The sequence below is a fragment of the Littorina saxatilis genome, unplaced genomic scaffold (genome assembly GCF_037325665.1).
Source record: "Littorina saxatilis isolate snail1 unplaced genomic scaffold, US_GU_Lsax_2.0 scaffold_485, whole genome shotgun sequence".
In the NCBI taxonomy this organism is placed as follows: Eukaryota; Metazoa; Mollusca; class Gastropoda; order Littorinimorpha; family Littorinidae; genus Littorina; species Littorina saxatilis.
The window spans coordinates 32,501-50,581 of NW_027126169.1; the positions used below are offsets into that span (position 1 = coordinate 32,501).

Below are 18,081 nucleotides of genomic sequence, written 5' to 3' on the forward strand. Positions count from 1 at the left end.
AAAGAAAGAGAGAGAGAGAGACAGAGAGAGAGAGAGAGACAAACAGTCAGATAGACAGACAGTCAGATAGACGGATAGACAGATAGACGGATAGACAGATAGACAGACAGACAGACAGACAGAGCAACTGACAACAGACATACAGACAGAGAGATACGGACAGACAGACAGAGAGACAGACAGTCTCTTGGAGACAAACCGGCAGACAGACATTGTTCCGCCGCTTTGGTAATTATGGGTGTAGCAGAACCCGCGCCGTCGGCAGAGGGATAGTTACAATCACTACTACTCTTTAAAAGTATGGGTTTGCGTGAACCCGCGCAATCGGTAGTGTTTATGTTAATTAACATAATCAATCAATTTTAATGTTTTGTCATGCACACACTAAAAATTTGCAGACAGAGAGCAAATTAGGTGTGTGAGAGATACTTAAAATTTCAAAACGATACCTTTAATGGTTCCAGAGTTACAATGATTTTAGTGTGTCTCTGGGTACAGGTGAACCCAGGAAGCACGGCAAAGGTTAATAAAGTTCACTTGGTGGGATTCATCAGGTAAACGTATGACAGAATACGCAGCACAGAATGATTGATGTTTTTAGAGTACTGGGCGTTTACTTTAAATGTTAAAACGCCCAAAGCGTTTTCATGCACACTGATTTGCATCGAAACACAATCAAACTTAAACAAAGATGCAAACGGATGACTGAAAGGATAAAGGTTTAAGCATAAATCCTGAACGCAAACAATGTAGATAATCAAACATGTCACATGTCAGGGAAAATGACACAGTAATCGCATTTCGTATGTCTGAATGACATCATCAAGACATATTGCACTTAACTCAGCCTTAGTGGCAGTGGTAGCTTCACAGTTGCTGTCAATCTAAATATTAGGAACGTTTCTATGAGGGATAGAACTGATCGTGTCCTACACCTTTCCCAGCAAGAGGAAGGATGCCGAAGACAGACAGCCAAGTCCTGTTCCCAGCCACAGCGGTGCGGACACCATGCCAGTGAGGTCCTCCAGTGGCCCCACTATGAAAAAGACTGTGCAGTAAGCGAGAGGAACGCAGGCACTGACCAGAGACATGCCCAGTCCTTCCTTCGCTTTCCCGTCTGCAGATTGTGCCGCCTGCACACACACACACACACACACACACACACACACCCACGCCCGCACACACAGACAGACAAAGAAACAGACACACACACACAAACACACGCACGCACGCACACACACACACGCACATGCACACACCCGCACATACAGACAGACAGACACACACACACACACACACACACACACACACACAATCACACAGAGTTCCTGTGTTGTAAATCAAGCCACAACAGTTATGGAGATGATAATTGGAGGAAAGTTCCAAACGTGGGTTGACAAGAAATCACCGATAGCAAAAGGGTTGGATTATACAATCTCGGCCCAAATAGTTTATTCAAATACATATTTTTGAGTAGCTTGTAGCCTGTCGTGTGTGTGTGTGTGTGTGTGTGTGTGTGTTTTAGAAATAGCCCAGTAAAAGGGTCCGTGGGCTATTTGTTTGTCATAAATAAGAAAAAAATAGACTGCCAACGTTCAACAATTCAGAATTAAAAACAAGAAGGATATGTTATTGACACGTTCAATAATGACAAAACAAAAAGTTACGTTCACTGACCTTCGACCCAGGGGTCTTTTCAGTGGACAGACAAACACTTATAACACAGAAAATACATTGTCACATAAGTTTATTTTCTGTATTTGTTTTATTCAATCCAACTCGACAATTTATTCCATGACGTCTTTATATTTGCGTGGGTTTTTTTTTTTACACGTTTGCAAACTCACCGCAGATTGTATAACGTCATTCATGACGGCATACGGGACCAAATAGTTGCATGCTCTGTGACAGCCGGCCACCACGCAGGCGACAAAGAAGACTTCCAGTCTGGCGGTCAGTGCAAGGGTCAACAGACTTATCGCCAACAGCATGTTGATCAGAACGAACTCTACGCGATAACCTGCACGGGAAGCTTTCTTTGAATAGGAAAGTTGAAAGAAAGAGGAGCCGAAATCAATGGAAAGAATATACCTAGACCTCCCTGCACAGTATTCTAATGTATCATATTTGTGTGAGGGAGACTACCGATGTGATAACTGTCCCGTATCTTTCACTTGGGTTTACTATGTAACTGAGGGCAGGGGGCGACATATGTATATAGACATACATACATACATACATACATACATACATACATACATACATTCATACATACATACATACATACATACATACATACATACATACATACATACATACATACATACATACATACATACATACATACATACATACATACATACATACATACATACATACATACATGCATACAGACAGACAGACAGCAGACAGACACACAGACAGACACACACACACAAACAGATATATAGACGGATCAAGAAGATCAAAAAGGTGGACAATAATAATAATTGTCAGTAAGTACTGGTGTCACATGACTGATGTGAACCAGTTGATTGGCTAATGGCGATGCGCTAAAACTGTTAGCGCACTCTTGGAGTGCGCTAACTTTTCCACAGAGCGTATTCTTCCGCCCTTTGCCTAAGCGAGACTGTGCTCTCATCCTCAGAATTAATTAATGACATGTAGCTTATATTCTCCACAATACCAAATGACCATAAATTCCCTGCTTCTCAATTAAAGCAGAAGTGGGTTTTTTCTGACAGATTGCATGTGCCTGTGCCAGTGCCAGTGATCTAAAAATAGAAGCCGCTGTGTTTCATCTAATTTTCGCCGACTTGCATAGATTCTTCTCATATGCCGTGTTAGTGGCATGTATGTAGCTTATCATCCACATTACCAAATGATGAGTTAGTATACAATTCCCAGCGGCTAACAGAAAACACAAGTGTTATTCCGATAACGTACCAGCTAGACCAGTTTGGAAGACTGACTCGATCGACTCTGTAGCAGACTACACAGAAATACAGGTAGCCTAGCACAGTAGCAGACGACATTAACCCCGCTCAGCAAATTAACATGTTGGGCAAATGTGAACGAAAAAACGATGGGGATATAATACGTGTAGGGTTCAGAGCATTCTTACCGTTCATATTTAGTATCAGACTCCCCGATGAGTGAAGATACAACACGAGAAATATGCCACATTTGTTTTGAAAATGTGCGAACCGTCGAGTCCCGCTTTGAGTCAATTCAAGGGGAGTCACTCCGCACAGTCAATCCGTCGAAGCTCGACTGGAGGTTTCGAATCGCAAATAATGAAGAGCACAGTCCTTTCTCCGAGTTCAAATGAGGTCTCTCTGAAAGATCATCACTGTTCAGATTAACGCTACACTGGAATTTACCAACAGAAATTAAAATGCGTGTGACGAAAGCACGACACACTTGAGACACCCCACACAAAAGTAGATCTTTACTGTACACGACCTGACCACACAGTTATGCCTATTTAAATGCGCGTTGCAAAATGTGCGTTTGGAATCTTCTTTTTTCTATGGCGGTACTGACAATATCGTTATTGAAACAATCCCAGTGCACTAAGGGATTTATAGAGCAAATCTCGAAAATAATTATTGAACTCAGCGCTATGCGCTTCGTTCAATAATGAATTTTCTCGATTTGCTCTATAAATCCCTTAGTGCACTGGGATGTCTCAATAACTTAAATAATAATAATAATAATAATAATAATTGTCAGTAAGTACTGGTGTCACAGGACTGATGTTGATTGTCTAATGGCGATGCGCTTAAATCTGTTAGCGCACTCTTGGAGTGCGCTAACTTTTCCACAGAGCGTATTCTTACGCCCTTTGCCAAAGCGAGACTGTACTCTCATCCTCAGAATTAATTAATGACATGTAGCTTATATTCTCCACAATACCAAATGACCATAAATTCCCTGCTTCTCAATTAAAGCAGAAGTGGGTTTTTTTTCTGACAGATTGCATGTGCCTGTGCCACAGATCTAAAAATAGAAGCCGCTGTGTTTCATCTCATTTTCGCCGACTTGCATAGATTCTTCTCATAATATGCCGTGTTAGTGGCATGTAGCTTATCATCCACATTTCCAAATGATGAGTTAGCATACAATTCCCAGCGGCTAACAGAAAACACAAGTGTTATTCCGATAACGTACACAGCATTTGGAAGACTGATTCGATCGACTCTGTCATACGTAGCAGACTACACTGAAATACGACTGCATCAGTTCAGTAAATGAATGGTTTCCGAATTATTATTTCAAGGCAAGAACAATCGTAATCGAAAACGTGTAGGGTTCAGAACGTTCTTACCATATAATTATAAGACTTATTACCAGCCTACCTGGCTCATTCGTGCAGACTCAGTGACAGTGCAGACTGCAGTGGGTTCGATTGTTCTTGCCTAGCAGACGACATAAACCCCGCTCAGCAAATTAACATGTTGGGCAAATGTGAACGAAAAAACGATGGGGATATAATACGTGTAGGGTTCAGAGCATTCTTACCGTATCAGACTCCCCGATGAGTGAAGATACAACACGAGAAATATGCCACATTTATTTTGAAAATGTGCGAACCGTCGAGTCCTTCGTGGGGTAGTCAATTCAAGGGGAGTCACTCCGCACAGTCAATCCATCGAAGCTCGACTGAAGGTTTCGAATTGCAAATAATGAAGAGCACAGTCCTTTCTCCGAGTTCAAATGAGGTATCTCTGAAAGATCATCACTGTTCAGCTTAACGCTACACTGGAATTTACCAACAGAAATCAAAATGCGTGAGACGAAAGCACGACACACTTGAGACACCGGCCCACACAAAAGTAGATCTTACTGTACACGACCTGACCACACAGTTATGCCTATTCAAATGCGCGTAGCAAAATGTGCGTTTGGAATCTTCTTTTTTCTATGGCGGTACTGACAATATCGTTATTAAAACAATCCCAGTGCACTAAGGGATTTATAGAGCAAATCTCGAAAATAATTATTGAACTCAGCGCTATGCGCTTCGTTCAATAATGAATTTTCTCGATTTGCTCTATAAATCCCTTAGTGCACTGGGATGTCTCAATAACTTAAATAATAATAATAATAATAATAATAATAATAATAATAATAATAATAATAATTGTCAGTAAGTACTGGTGTCACATGACTGATGTGAACCAGTTGATTGGCTAATGGCGATGCGCTAAAACTGTTAGCGCACTCTTAGAGTGCGCTAACTTTTCCACAGAGCGTATTCTTCCGCCCTTTGCCTAAGTGAGAGTGTACTCTCATCCTCAGAATTAATAAATGACATGTAGCTTATATTCTCCACAATACCAATGATTAAGACCATAAATGGGGCCCAAGGACTGTTATGCCGGGGTGGAAGTAGAGATAAACGCCTACTTCCCAAGAAATGCTCCAAATGGCTTCGTGTCTCCAAACACCTCTGACAGTCAAATCCAGCTCCTGGCCTTCACGTGGCGGGCCCTGTCTTCGACTAACAGGAGAAGGGATGCAGGCGGGTCACTGGCGCCTTAAAACCAGCTGCTTCGGGCAGATGGGGCTCGTTAACCTTGGATGGTCGCTCATCTAGGAGAAGGACAACTCCGATTTCAAAACCCGCACTGCCTTGTGTGCGCCTTGGGAAAGGCAAAGGCTACAAGAAGGAAAACTTCGACGTCAAACCCGGGTAGAGTGGACTCGACAGCCCAGCAAGGCAGCTACTCTTGGGGAGGAGGCAACCCTGAGTAAGAACCTCAACCACCGAAGACGGAAGACAGCAGCCAACTTGGCGTGGGGAGAAAATCGGCTGTCTACGCTCCCACGATAATATGGCCGTACAATTATCCTTGGATCGATGTGGTGTCGTCCTGGTGTCCCGCAGCCAGGGTAGGACGGCGCCGGGCCTCCAGCCTCAAGGAGGTCCAACTTCAGCGACTGACTGCGGTTCTGACCCTCTTCCTTTGACCGGGGGAGGGCAGAATAGAGCTACCGGTCAACAACTTCGCATCATGCATTGGAATGCAGAAGGGGTGCGACAGAAGAAACTTGAACTGCAACAGTTCCTCAAGTCACAACAAATAGACATATGTTGCATCCAAGAGACCCATCTCAACAGCTCCCATAGATTCTCTGTAAGAGGATATGAAACACATCGATTTGACCGGGAAAACAGACCAAAAGGTGGAGTCCTAACTCTGGTAAAAACCAACCTGTCTTCCATAGAGGTGCAAAGATCAGAAGATGCTGACATGGAATTCATCACCGTGAAGCTCATTCTCCCAGAAAGAAACCTGACCATTTGCAACCTCTACAGTCCGCCCAACAAGATGATGCAACTTCACTGTCTTCGACCTGGCACTGAAGACTGGATTGTAGTTGGCGACTTCAACAGCCACTCCCCCAGCTGGGGTTATCCAAGTCTGGATGCAAAAGGCGAAGAAGTGGAAGACTGGCTCATCGAAAACCAGCTGGTCCTTGTCAACAAGCCTGATGATCCCCCAACCTTCTATTCCAGAGTGTGGAAGAAGACCAGCACACCTGATCTTGCCATAGCCACTGACAACGTGCACAAGATCACGAAGAGAGAGGTCAGCGAGCAACTTGGAGGCAGCGACCACAGACCCACAATCCTGACCATTGCCAAGCAGGTCATCCCCAGCACAGGGAAACTGCCGCCCAGTTGGAACTACAAGAAAGCCAACTGGATGCTCTTCAGCCAACTCACTGACCTCTACACAAAGTCCATCACCTTCGATAGGCACAGTGTCGACAGGAACGCCTCCATGTTCAACTCCGCCATACTCCAGGCAGCGAAAAAGTCCATTCCAAGAGGCAGGCGGCGTGACTACAAACCGTACTGGAACAACGCCCTGGAAGAGTTGCACAAGAAGCTGAGCGAAGCGAGAGAAAACATGGAGAAGGACCCCACACCTGAAAATGTGGCGCGACACTCGCAGATAAGGACAGACTTTGACGAAGAAAAGCAGCGCCAAACCCAGAACAGCTGGAGAGAAAAAACGGCCTCCTTAAACATGGAGAAAGACACTCAAAAGCTATGGCAGCTGACCAAGACACTGAACGAGGACAACTCTGGGAGGAGGAAGGTCACCCTTCACACTAACACCGGAGATGTCACAGGCAAAACAGCCGCAAATGTCTTCGCCAAAGCTTTTGAGGCAGATAGTACAGTGACGGTCCCTGCTGACAGACTGAAGGATGTCAGAAGCCAGACTCGAGCTGCACTTCACAACACAGCAAGTACTGATTTGGACCCATGCATGACCGAACGTCTGATCCTCCGTGAGCTGGAAGAAGCACTGAGAAAGCTGAAGCAGAAGAAGGCCCCAGGCCCTGATGGCATCTCCAACGACATGTTGAAGCACCTCGGCCCTGGTGCAAAGCGATTCCTTCTGTCCATCTACAACCAGAGCTGGTCGACAGGCACTGTGCCTACGAGTTGGAAAGTCGCCCTTATAAGACCCATCCCGAAGAAAGGAAAGGATAAGCGTGACCCATCCAGCTATCGACCCATCAGCCTACTCAGTTGCGTTGGAAAGCTTCTGGAAAGGATCGTGAACAAGAGACTGTTGTCGCTTCTTGAGTCCAGATCTTTCCTTGCACCCACCCAAACAGGCTACCGGCAACATCGCAGCACCGAAGACCAGCTTGCCCTCTTGACGCAGGAGATTGAAGATGCCTTCCAAGAGAAAAAGAAGGTCCTGGCAGTGTTCTTTGATCTGTCCCGGGCCTTCGACACAGTCTGGAAGGAAGGGCTGCTACTGAAGCTTTTGCATGCGGGCGTCCATGGCAAGATGTTCAAGTGGCTGAGTGATTTCCTCTTCAATAGAACAGCAAGAGTGATGGTAGACGGGACGACCAGCAACCTCGTGAAGCTGAGAGAGGGTGTCCCACAAGGCGGAGTGATCTCCCCTACCCTCTTCCTCGTCTACATAAATGACATCACAACAACGGTGCCAAAACATGTCTCGAACACCCTGCATGCGGATGACTTTGCAGTCTGGTGTGCAGAAGAACACACCTCCACAGCAACACACCGTATCCAGAACACCATCAATAGCGTGTCCAGCTGGTCAGAACACTGGGCATTACAGCTGAACACTACCAAGACGGTCAGCACTCTCTTCTCACTCTCCACCTCCAAGGAAAAGGTCCTGCTGAAACTGAAAGACCAAGCAGTCCCACAGGTCGACACGCCAACGTTTCTGGGAGTCACCCTGGACACACGTCTGACGTGGAAGCCGCAGATTGAAGCGACAGAAGGAAGAGCGATGAAGAAGCTCTCGCTCATGAAGAAATTGGCAGGAACCCAGTGGGGCGCAAACTCTGGCATTCTGAAACAGGTCTACACAGGCGCTGTCAGACCGGTCATGGAATACGCCTCCTCAACATGGACCACTGCCTCCAAAACCAACAAAGGAAAGCTGGACAAAGTCCAGAACATGGGGCTAAGGATCATCCTCGGTGCCATGAAAAGTACACCCATCCAAGAAATGGAGAAAACAGCAGACCTGGAACCACTCGAGGACAGACGAGAGTACAAAGCTGTCCTCCAGGGAGAGAAGATGAAGAGACTGACCACTCACCCACTTCACCAAAACCTCAACAAGGGCACCAAGAACAGGCTGAAACGAAAGAGCCTCAAACATCAGGTCAAGGACCTCCAAACGGAGTATGCTGAAGCTCTGGAAGCTGACCCCAACTGCTGTGAGACACTCGTCTCAGACGTCTGGGCCCCACGCAAGAGCTTCCATGAAGTCAGAACAGATGTACCAGGACTGACAGCAAAGGGCGAACAGTCACCACATGTCCAGAAGGCCCTCGCCATGGAGATGATTCAGGACCGCTACCCACATTGCACCTGGACTCACGTCTACACAGACGGCTCCTCAGAGAACGCCGTAAGGAATGGAGGCAGTGGCGTCTACATCCGTCGCCCAAACGGGACCACCACCTCCCTCTCCGTCCCAGCTGGTGACCTGAGCTCGAACTACAGGGCCGAGCTCCACGCCCTCATCACTGCAGCAGAGCACGCAGCAGGGGAAGACCGCAGTCGGCAAAACATCGTCCTCCTCACTGACTCCCTGTCCGCCCTCCAGTCCCTTCTGTCTGGCCCCACTGACCTCCCCACCAGGCAACTCGACAACTGCCTCAGCACCCTGTCTCAACACAACAAGGTGGTGCTCCAGTGGATACCGGCTCATGTCGGCATTGCCGGCAATGAAGAAGCGGACAGGCTGGCAAAAGGAGGTGCGAGACTTCCCCAACCACACAACTCCACCTCGTACAAAGAAGCCAAGACTCTTCTACAACGGAAGAAGAAAGAAAACTGGAAAAAGAGAAACGGAGACTACAACCCACAGGAAGACCCCATCAACAAACTAGACCGGAGAAGCCAAACCACCATTTTCCGTCTAAGGACAGGGCACTGTGGACTGAAGAAACACCTCAAGAGACTGGGCCTTGCGGATGACGCACACTGTGAATGTGGCTCGGAAGAGCAAACTCCGGAGCACATTCTCCAGAACTGCCCCCATCTAGAGACAATACGCCAGAAGTTCTGGCAAGAAGAGACCAGTGTTGGAGCCAAACTCTGGGGTCCTGCCGACGAACTGCGCAAGACTGCGGACTTCCTGGCAGCCACTGGTCTGAGGATCTAGCACGGCCACCAACATCGAACGCAGAAGAAGAAGAAGAAGACAACATAAATGTCCTGCTTCTCCAGGGCCGGACTAGGCTAAGAGGAGGAGGGGGGTTGCCAGCGGTGGTCCAGGGGGATGTTCCCCCTGGCGGGGTCAAGGGGCAGAGCCCCTTGTGAGGGTCAGGGGGAAAATCCCCCTAAAGCTGATGGGGCGGTCATATTCTGAGATAGGAACATGGTCGGTCCTTGCATGAAACGGCACAAAATACATAATAATAAAAAAATGTTTTAAATAAGTGAGGTACATGTTTAGGCTAGAGGGGGGGGGGGGGGGGGGTTGCGCAACCCCGATAACCCCCCCGGTAATCCGGCCCTGTTCTCAATTAAAGCAGAAGATGGTTTTTTTCTGACAGATTGCATGTGCCTGTGCCACAGTTGCCACTGATCTAAAAATAGAACCCGCTGTGTCTAATTTTTCAGTTTCGACTTGCGAAGATTCCTCTCATAATTATGCCATGTTAGTGGCATGTAGTTTATTGTCCACATGACCAAATGATGAGTTAGTATACAATTCCCAGCAGCTAACAGAAAACACAAGTGTAGCAGCAGAGACGGTAGCAGCTAGATCAGCACGTAGCAGACTACACTGATATACGACTGCATCTGTTCAGTAAATGAATGTTTTCCGAATTATTATTTCAAGGCAAGAACAATCGGAATCGAAAACGTGTAGGGTTTAGAACGTTCTTACCATATATAAGACTTATTACCAGCCTGCCTCATGCGTGCAGACTCAGTGCAACGTGACGAGCAATTTTTGTTCAGTTTTGAAATGAGACTCAGTGCAGTAGCAGAAGACATAAATCCCGCTCAGCAAATTAACATGTTGGGCAAATGTGAACGATAAAACGATGGGGATATAATACGTGTAGGGTTCAGAGCATTCTTACCGTTCATATTTAGTACCAGACTCCCCGATGAGTGAAGATACCACACGAGAAACATGCCACATTTATTTTGAAAATGTGCTTTCCGCCGACCGTGGCAAGGGGCAAAACTCTGCACAGTCAATCTGTCGAAGCTCGATGAAGGTTTCGAATCGCAAATAACTAAGAGTAAGAGCACAGTCCTTTCTCCGAGTTTAAATGAGGTCTCTATGAAAGATCATCACTTTTTAGCTTCATGCTACACTGGAATTTACCAACAGAAATTAAAACAAGAGTTTGCGTGTGACGAAAGCACGACACACTTGAGACAGCCCACACAAAAGTAGATCCGACACAAACCTGACTGGCCACACAGTTACGCCTATCCAAATGCGCGTTGCAAAATGTGCGTTTGGAATCTTCTTTTTTATCTGGCGGTACTGACAATATCGTTATTGAAACAATCCCAGTGCACTAAGGGATTTATAGAGCAAATCTCGAAAATAATTATTGAACTCAGCGCTATGCGCTTCGTTCAATAATGAATTTTCTCGATTTGCTCTATAAATCCCTTAGTGCACTGGGATGTCTCAATAACTTAAATAATAATAATAATAATAATAATAATAATAATAATAATAATAATAATAATAATAATTGTCAGTAAGTACTGGTGTCACATGACTGATGTGAACCAGTTGATTGGCTAATGGCGATGCGCTAAAACTGTTAGCGCACTCTTGGAGTGCGCTAACTTTTCCACAGAGCGTATTCTTCCGCCCTTTGCCTAAGCGAGACTGTGCTCTCATCCTCAGAATTAATTAATGACATGTAGCTTATATTCTCCACAATACTAAATGACCATAAATTCCCTGCTTCTCAATTAAAGCAGAAGTGGGTTTTTTCTGACAGATTGCATGTGCCTGTGCCAGTGCCAGTGATCTAAAAATAGAAGCCACTGTGTTTCATCTAATTTTCGCCGACTTGCATAGATTCTTCTCATGTGCCGTGTTAGTGGCATGTAGCTTATCATCCACATTACCAAATGATGAGTTAGTATACAATTCCCAGCGGCTAACAGAAAACACAAGTGTTATTCCGATAACGTACCAGCTAGACCAGTTTTGAAGACTGACTCGATCGACTCTGTAGCAGACTACACAGAAATACGACTACATCAGTTCAGTAAATGAATGGTTTCCGAATTATTATTTCAAGGCAAGAACAATCGTAATCGAAAACGTGTAAGGTTCAAAACGTTCTTACCATATATAAGACTTATTACCAGCCTGCCTCATGCGTGCAGACTCAGTGCAGACTGCAGTGGTTCGATTGCCCAGGTAGCCTAGCAGTAGCAGACGACATTAACCCCGCTCAGCAAATGAACATGTTGGGCAAATGTGAACGAAAATACGATGGGGATATAATACGTGTAGGGTTCAGAGCATTCTTACCGTTCATATTTAGTATCAGACTCCCCGATGAGTGAAGATACAACACGAGAAATATGCCACATTTGTTTTGAAAATGTGCGAACCGTCGAGTCCCGCTTCGAATAATTCAAGGGGAGTCACTCCGCACAGTCAATCCGTCGAAGCTCGACTGGAGGTTTCGAATCGCAAATAATGAAGAGCACAGCCCTTTCTCCGAGTTCAAATGAGGTCTCTCTGAAAGATCATCACTGTTCAGATTAACGCTACACTGGAATTTACCAACAGAAATTAAAATGCGTGTGACGAAAGCACGACACACTTGAGACACCCAACACAAAAGTAGATCTTTACTGTACACGACCTGACCACACAGTTATGCCTATTTAAATGCGCGTTGCAAAATGTGGGTTTGGAATCTTCTTTTTTCTATGGCGGTACTGACAATATCGTTATTGAAACAATCCCAGTGCACTAAGGGATTGATAGAGCAAATCTCGAAAATAATTATTGAACTCAGCGCTATGCGCTTCGTTCAATAATGAATTTTCTCGATTTGCTCTATAAATCCCTTAGTGCACTGGGATGTCTCAATAACTTAAATAATAATAACAATAATAATAATAACAATAGCCTCACCCAGCAAAGCCAGTGTCCTACGATGCATGGTACTCATCACAAGGTAGGAGCCACATAACACGAGGTACCCCAAGGATGCAGATCTCACACCGTGCTCATACCTGAAGTGAGGTTGAAACAACAAAACAAACAAACGAAATTAAAATAAAAAAACAGAGCAAAAATCCAAAATATAAAACACAACTGGACAGAGCAATGCAATGCTTATTACACGTCGCGTGAAGTTCATATGTAGTACCTTTTTTTCTGTAACTGTGACGACATTTTTAGAGTAACTATAATATATATCTACAGAATTCAAGAAACTCTTTTTCCTCTGCACCACTCGACACAATGAAGGCTGGAACACCTTTTAAAGCTTAAAAAAAAAAAGCTTATTTATACAACACAATAACAAGTCCAAAACCAAGCCAGAATGTCGCATCTTTTTAAATCCAAATTTTCGGCCCGTAGGCCTTTTTCAAGTTGCACAGACCAAGCGTCTATAGTTACAACTATATGTTGTATATATATATATATATATATATATATATATATATATATATATCTCTCTCTTTTAGAATCAGAAATTGATGAGGAATGCAATGCAATCCTCTTCTTGTTTTAAATCTGCTGCAGAAAACTCGATTTAATTGACAACTTTAATGAACAAACCTCATCAAATAAGTGTTGAGCCTCCAAGCTTAAATGCAATTCCAGAGTCCGGACTGATTCGAAGATTACTTAACCAACATGTCAATCAATTTGAATTAAAAATGACATCACCACAGTGCGGCACCAACTTTTGAAAAAAACAGGTTATGACGACACCAAAGAAATGTATCGAAAAGATGAGAAACACATCTGGGGATATCATCTGCAGGAACTCACGATCACATGCCAAATGTCATTAACATCTATTGCTATGTCATATGTTACGTGGATTTCCATTGGTCAATTGGGCAAAACTGAGCTCAGTGCAAAAGTGATATCGACGACATTTCCGTCGATATCAGTTTTGATATCGACGACCTCTTTATTGCTTCCCCACTTCAAAAACAAAATCCCCTACATTTAAAAACAAACAAATATATATGAAAATGTAATTATCCCAGAATTTAGTTGAGCAAGTGACTAAAGACTTTTTGAAAGAAAAGACATTTTGAAATACTGAAAAGTACAAGAAAAGAGTGAACAAAAAGAAATAATAATCAGAGGGAGGGATATGGAACAGCCAAAACTGAGACAAATACTTTTGTAATTTCTTTACAGTAAATACAAAATGTCCAGAGAATTAGCAATATATCTAACATTGACTGACTGTGTGACGATATCTTCTAATTGCTATTGGTCTGTTTCGACAGTGATATCAAAATCGAGACCTTTGATATCACTGTCTCAACAGACCATAGCAGAAGATATCATCACACAGTCCGTCAATATTGGGTACTATCGGGTAGTTGTCTAGGACTCGAATGGAAGAGTATGGGGTTTTTTTCAAAATGGGAAGATGTTCGCTAGGATCCGTAGATCATCACAGTTCCAAATTTAGCGCGTTAAGGGGCATTCATATGTTTAATATAGTAAGAGAAATACCCTACTTAGAATGTGAATAACTTTAAGAAAATCTAGGTAATTCTAGTATGTTGGTCAAATATTCTAAAACTTTTAAAGCAATTAACAAAGTCATTGCTGAAATACATCGCTTTATGTCACCATACCCATGAAAAATGACGAGAAAAAACGAACGTTTTTGACCGCTCATGCGATCAACACCTGCATCAGTAGGAAGAGCATAGCACACGAAATACGTAAACTAGGTAAACAAAACAACCTTTTCGGGGTAGATAATTGATTTTGCTTTGCCTATTGTGATTTTTAGGCGATATTTAATTGGGCCCTTCTGTGTTTGTCCAGTCGATTTTGAGGTTACCCTTATTAGAGCGACGGCCACGTGATCCCTGTACAAGAATTCTGTAATCCGAAAAGTGATTCAGATAGCCACGTGAACGGCCTTAACTGGCGTATAAAGTATGGGTGAAATGACACGGGAATTAATGCTTTAATTTGAGTGCAACATTTGTCACAATCATTTTGTGGCCTTGTTTAACACGTCACGCTACACTTTCTAAAGTGACGTTTCTTTGCTTTGACGTGAAATATGGCACGTGGTTTTGGAAGAGATCGAGGTTCCAAAAGAAAGGTCTTCAATTTGTACGCCTCGAGTGCGGGACGTTTTGAGTAAAATACACGTAAATACAGTATGTAAGATAAACAGAATACTACATTGCTTGCTGCGTTGTACAACATTTACACTCGTTGCTTTTTCAAATACTGAAAAGCTCGCTTTCACTTGCAGTTTCATATTTAAAAAAGCATGTAAATCTAGTAAGCCACAGCAAGACATGTAGTATTCTCTATTTTCGAAAGTGGATACATAGGTTGTTTTAAATTCATCAGAAAAGTAACGATATTTTGTGTTCTATTTAAGCTCTAACAGTCTTTTTAGGCAGTAATCATTTGAATGTTGATATTTTTAAATATCTATGAACAGCAGAATCTTAGTAATTTCCGTATGAGTGTTTTTGAGAAAAAAGGTTATTCCATATTCAAGTTTGAGTCGTTATCTTAAACATTAGCAAGTTAATAAACCTTAGTTTTTTGTTGTTGCTTCTGACCCTTTTACCCCTTGCACATTATTATTATTATTATTGTGATCATTTTTATGCGCCTAATCTAGATATAGCCCTAGGCGCTTACATATTAATTTCTGCACATACATACAAACATAACTTCAAACAATGCTTAACAGTTTTACGAGCGGTAGTGGACTCCAGTTTTATGTAATTCTGTTGTAGCGCATTTATTTTTAAATTCCATTGTTGTGGTTTTAGCTTTTAAGAGGAAATAAATATATGTGTATGTGAATCAATATTTTGCTTCTAAGTGGTAATAGTGTTTTTTGAATGCAGTGAAATGTTAATGCAATAGTATTTTAAACGTTGGTTCATATATATCTATGCATATAATGTTGGAGGGTTGTGTTTGTCGTTGCATGTACCACCACTACAAATTATTACCTGGCCAAACTTGCAGAATCAGGAGGCGCATGAGGATTTCCGCCATAGATGGCTTTTCCAACGAAGTCAGACGTAGTATACGTGAACGTTATGAGTATACCATTAGACAGATAACCTGAAATGAAAAGGCAAAAGACCTTAATTCTGAAACCATATGGTGCACATCCCCAAAGGTTTGTGTCAGTGTCTGTCACGATATTTGCAGCTTCATGCTTCGAACGGTCTTTACATTTCTTTGCAACTGCTGTCGGATGTTGGGGTATATCAGCATCGGGAGTAAAATCGTGGGTTTTGGAGGAGCCAGACTTGCACCGTTCATCGCAAGGAATATGCGCGTTTTCTGCTTCAGAGACGTTGTTACTGCCAGTTAAGAGGGGTGTCTTCTCTGAACATGTCGGCTGGTCCTCATCCAGAAGAGTGAAGGTTGATTCAAGGTACTTCTCATCACTGATGTCAGAACGAATAGTGTTTTCAGGAGAGCCTGACTGCCTGTTTCTCGCCATTACACCGTGGGATTGATTGCTTGTCGTGAGAGCATCGTTGTGTTGTTGAAGTCTGAGCTGATAGCGGCCTGACAGCAGAGTGATGAGTAGACCTACAGCTACGAACATCATCACCACCACGGCTTGGACTGTTGTCCGAATGCACAAGCTGCTTCTGTCAAATTAAAGAAAAAAAATCAACACATCGAACAATTTTCGTTAGACTGCGACACCAAAACATCACGAAGTTTCCCAGTTTCGTGAACATTGCACAATAACAAATAGCTGTCAACAATCTTAAGCGATGCTCTTCCTCATGTTCATCCTTATCCTCCTTCACATCATGAATCCTGCAATTGTAACTACTACTACTACTGCTGCTGCTGATCCTGCTACAACAACAGCTACTTCGTACTAGTTCTGCTACTACAACTATTTGTGTGCTACATCTATACTTAACGGCTGTTTTGGAAATGCCTGATAAAATAGAAATGTATTCAAAAACATATATCCCTATCTACATGAATTTTGATATGGATCGAAGCACGAACAAAAGATATTTCTGAAACAAACATAGCTTGTTTCACTTGCTTATACTTCAACTCCAAAGTCACTCCCGTTGAGTACTTCCCAATGACTATACTTTTGCTAAATTTGGTTTTGACCTGGTTCAGTAATTCCCTTAGCGGTTAACCTAGAAGGGCTAAATCCCCTGATAAAATAATGTTGATTTTTTTGGTGAGCCAAGTGGCAAAAAGTGTTTTGGGTACAAAGGGGGGTCAATTTCCAACTTACCCTTTTTTCCCGATAATAGCTGAGAGAACGTTTCTCATTCTGAAACTACTTCTACTACCGCCGCAAACTACCTTAATTGTAGCGCCAAGTATCGACCAAACGCCCACCTGCTAATTTGGGTCAAAACTGTGTGTAGGTTATATACCTTGTAAACGCCCAACCCCACATTTGGATCAAGGATGGCAGGAGAAAAATGATTTGTTCTAATTGTTTTGTTTTAATTATGCAAGCTATGCGGACATAGATATCCGATTCATAATGACACGGTGCTACACTACTGTCAAACCGTTTAACCCTAACGTTTGTCGCTGCAATCACTGAATATATACCCATGCCAAAACAGGATGAAGATTTAAGAGACTCATCTAAGGTTGAAGAGGTCGACCTGAGAGGATTTGAGGGACTTATAGTTATGAAACTATTCATTTTGCGCAAGTTTGTGATTTCTCCTCAGATACTTGCGCTGCAATGCCGGTTAAACAAAACATATTTGGAGTCATTATCATTCAGTTTACATTCAAGATAATTATGAGCACGTGTTCAAAACCGTCACACAAAGGAATGTCTGTGTGTGTGTGGATGGTGTCCACGTTCCATTCTTACAAGGCCCTTGCACACACACGAACGATTGTTTATCCTACATACGTGAGAGAGACACTCGTGAGATAATAATCGTTCAAATCACACGTAATAGCGTGGGGAGCCTGTCCAGATTTATGCTTAGACCCAAAAAAAATGGTTACAGAAAGTTTTTTTGTTGCAACGCATTTAGATAGCCTGTCTCAACATTCCCAACGAGTTATACCGTTGGCAGCCTCTGCATAACTTTTTTATGACGGTTTGATTACGTCACATATAAAAACCCTTGTTTCTGCCAATAACGCCGCAAAATTCCACTCTACGCCGCTTCATTAGCCTACCATCATCTATAAGGAACACTTTATTAAGCCGGTGGACGGACAAGGGTCAAGTGTATGTGCAGACCAAGAAACGGTATCCATGTCCCACCCCCGTGTCACCACAGTAAAACGTAAAAGACCTTGGTCATTCTGCTATTAGTGCAGTTAGCTGATTACACCT

General features: G+C 43.3%; 1 long non-coding RNA gene across 1 annotated transcript; it reads right to left on the reverse strand.

Annotated features, from left to right (window-relative positions):
- Nucleotides 1–1,854: 1,854 nt before the first annotated feature.
- Nucleotides 1,855–16,376, reverse strand: LOC138954627 (uncharacterized). Its single transcript, XR_011451911.1, has 3 exons — nt 15,725–16,376; nt 12,666–12,766; nt 1,855–2,020 (listed from the first exon to the last, which is right to left on the reverse strand). It is a non-coding gene; the product is annotated as an uncharacterized lncRNA (long non-coding RNA).
- Nucleotides 16,377–18,081: the final 1,705 nt, after the last annotated feature.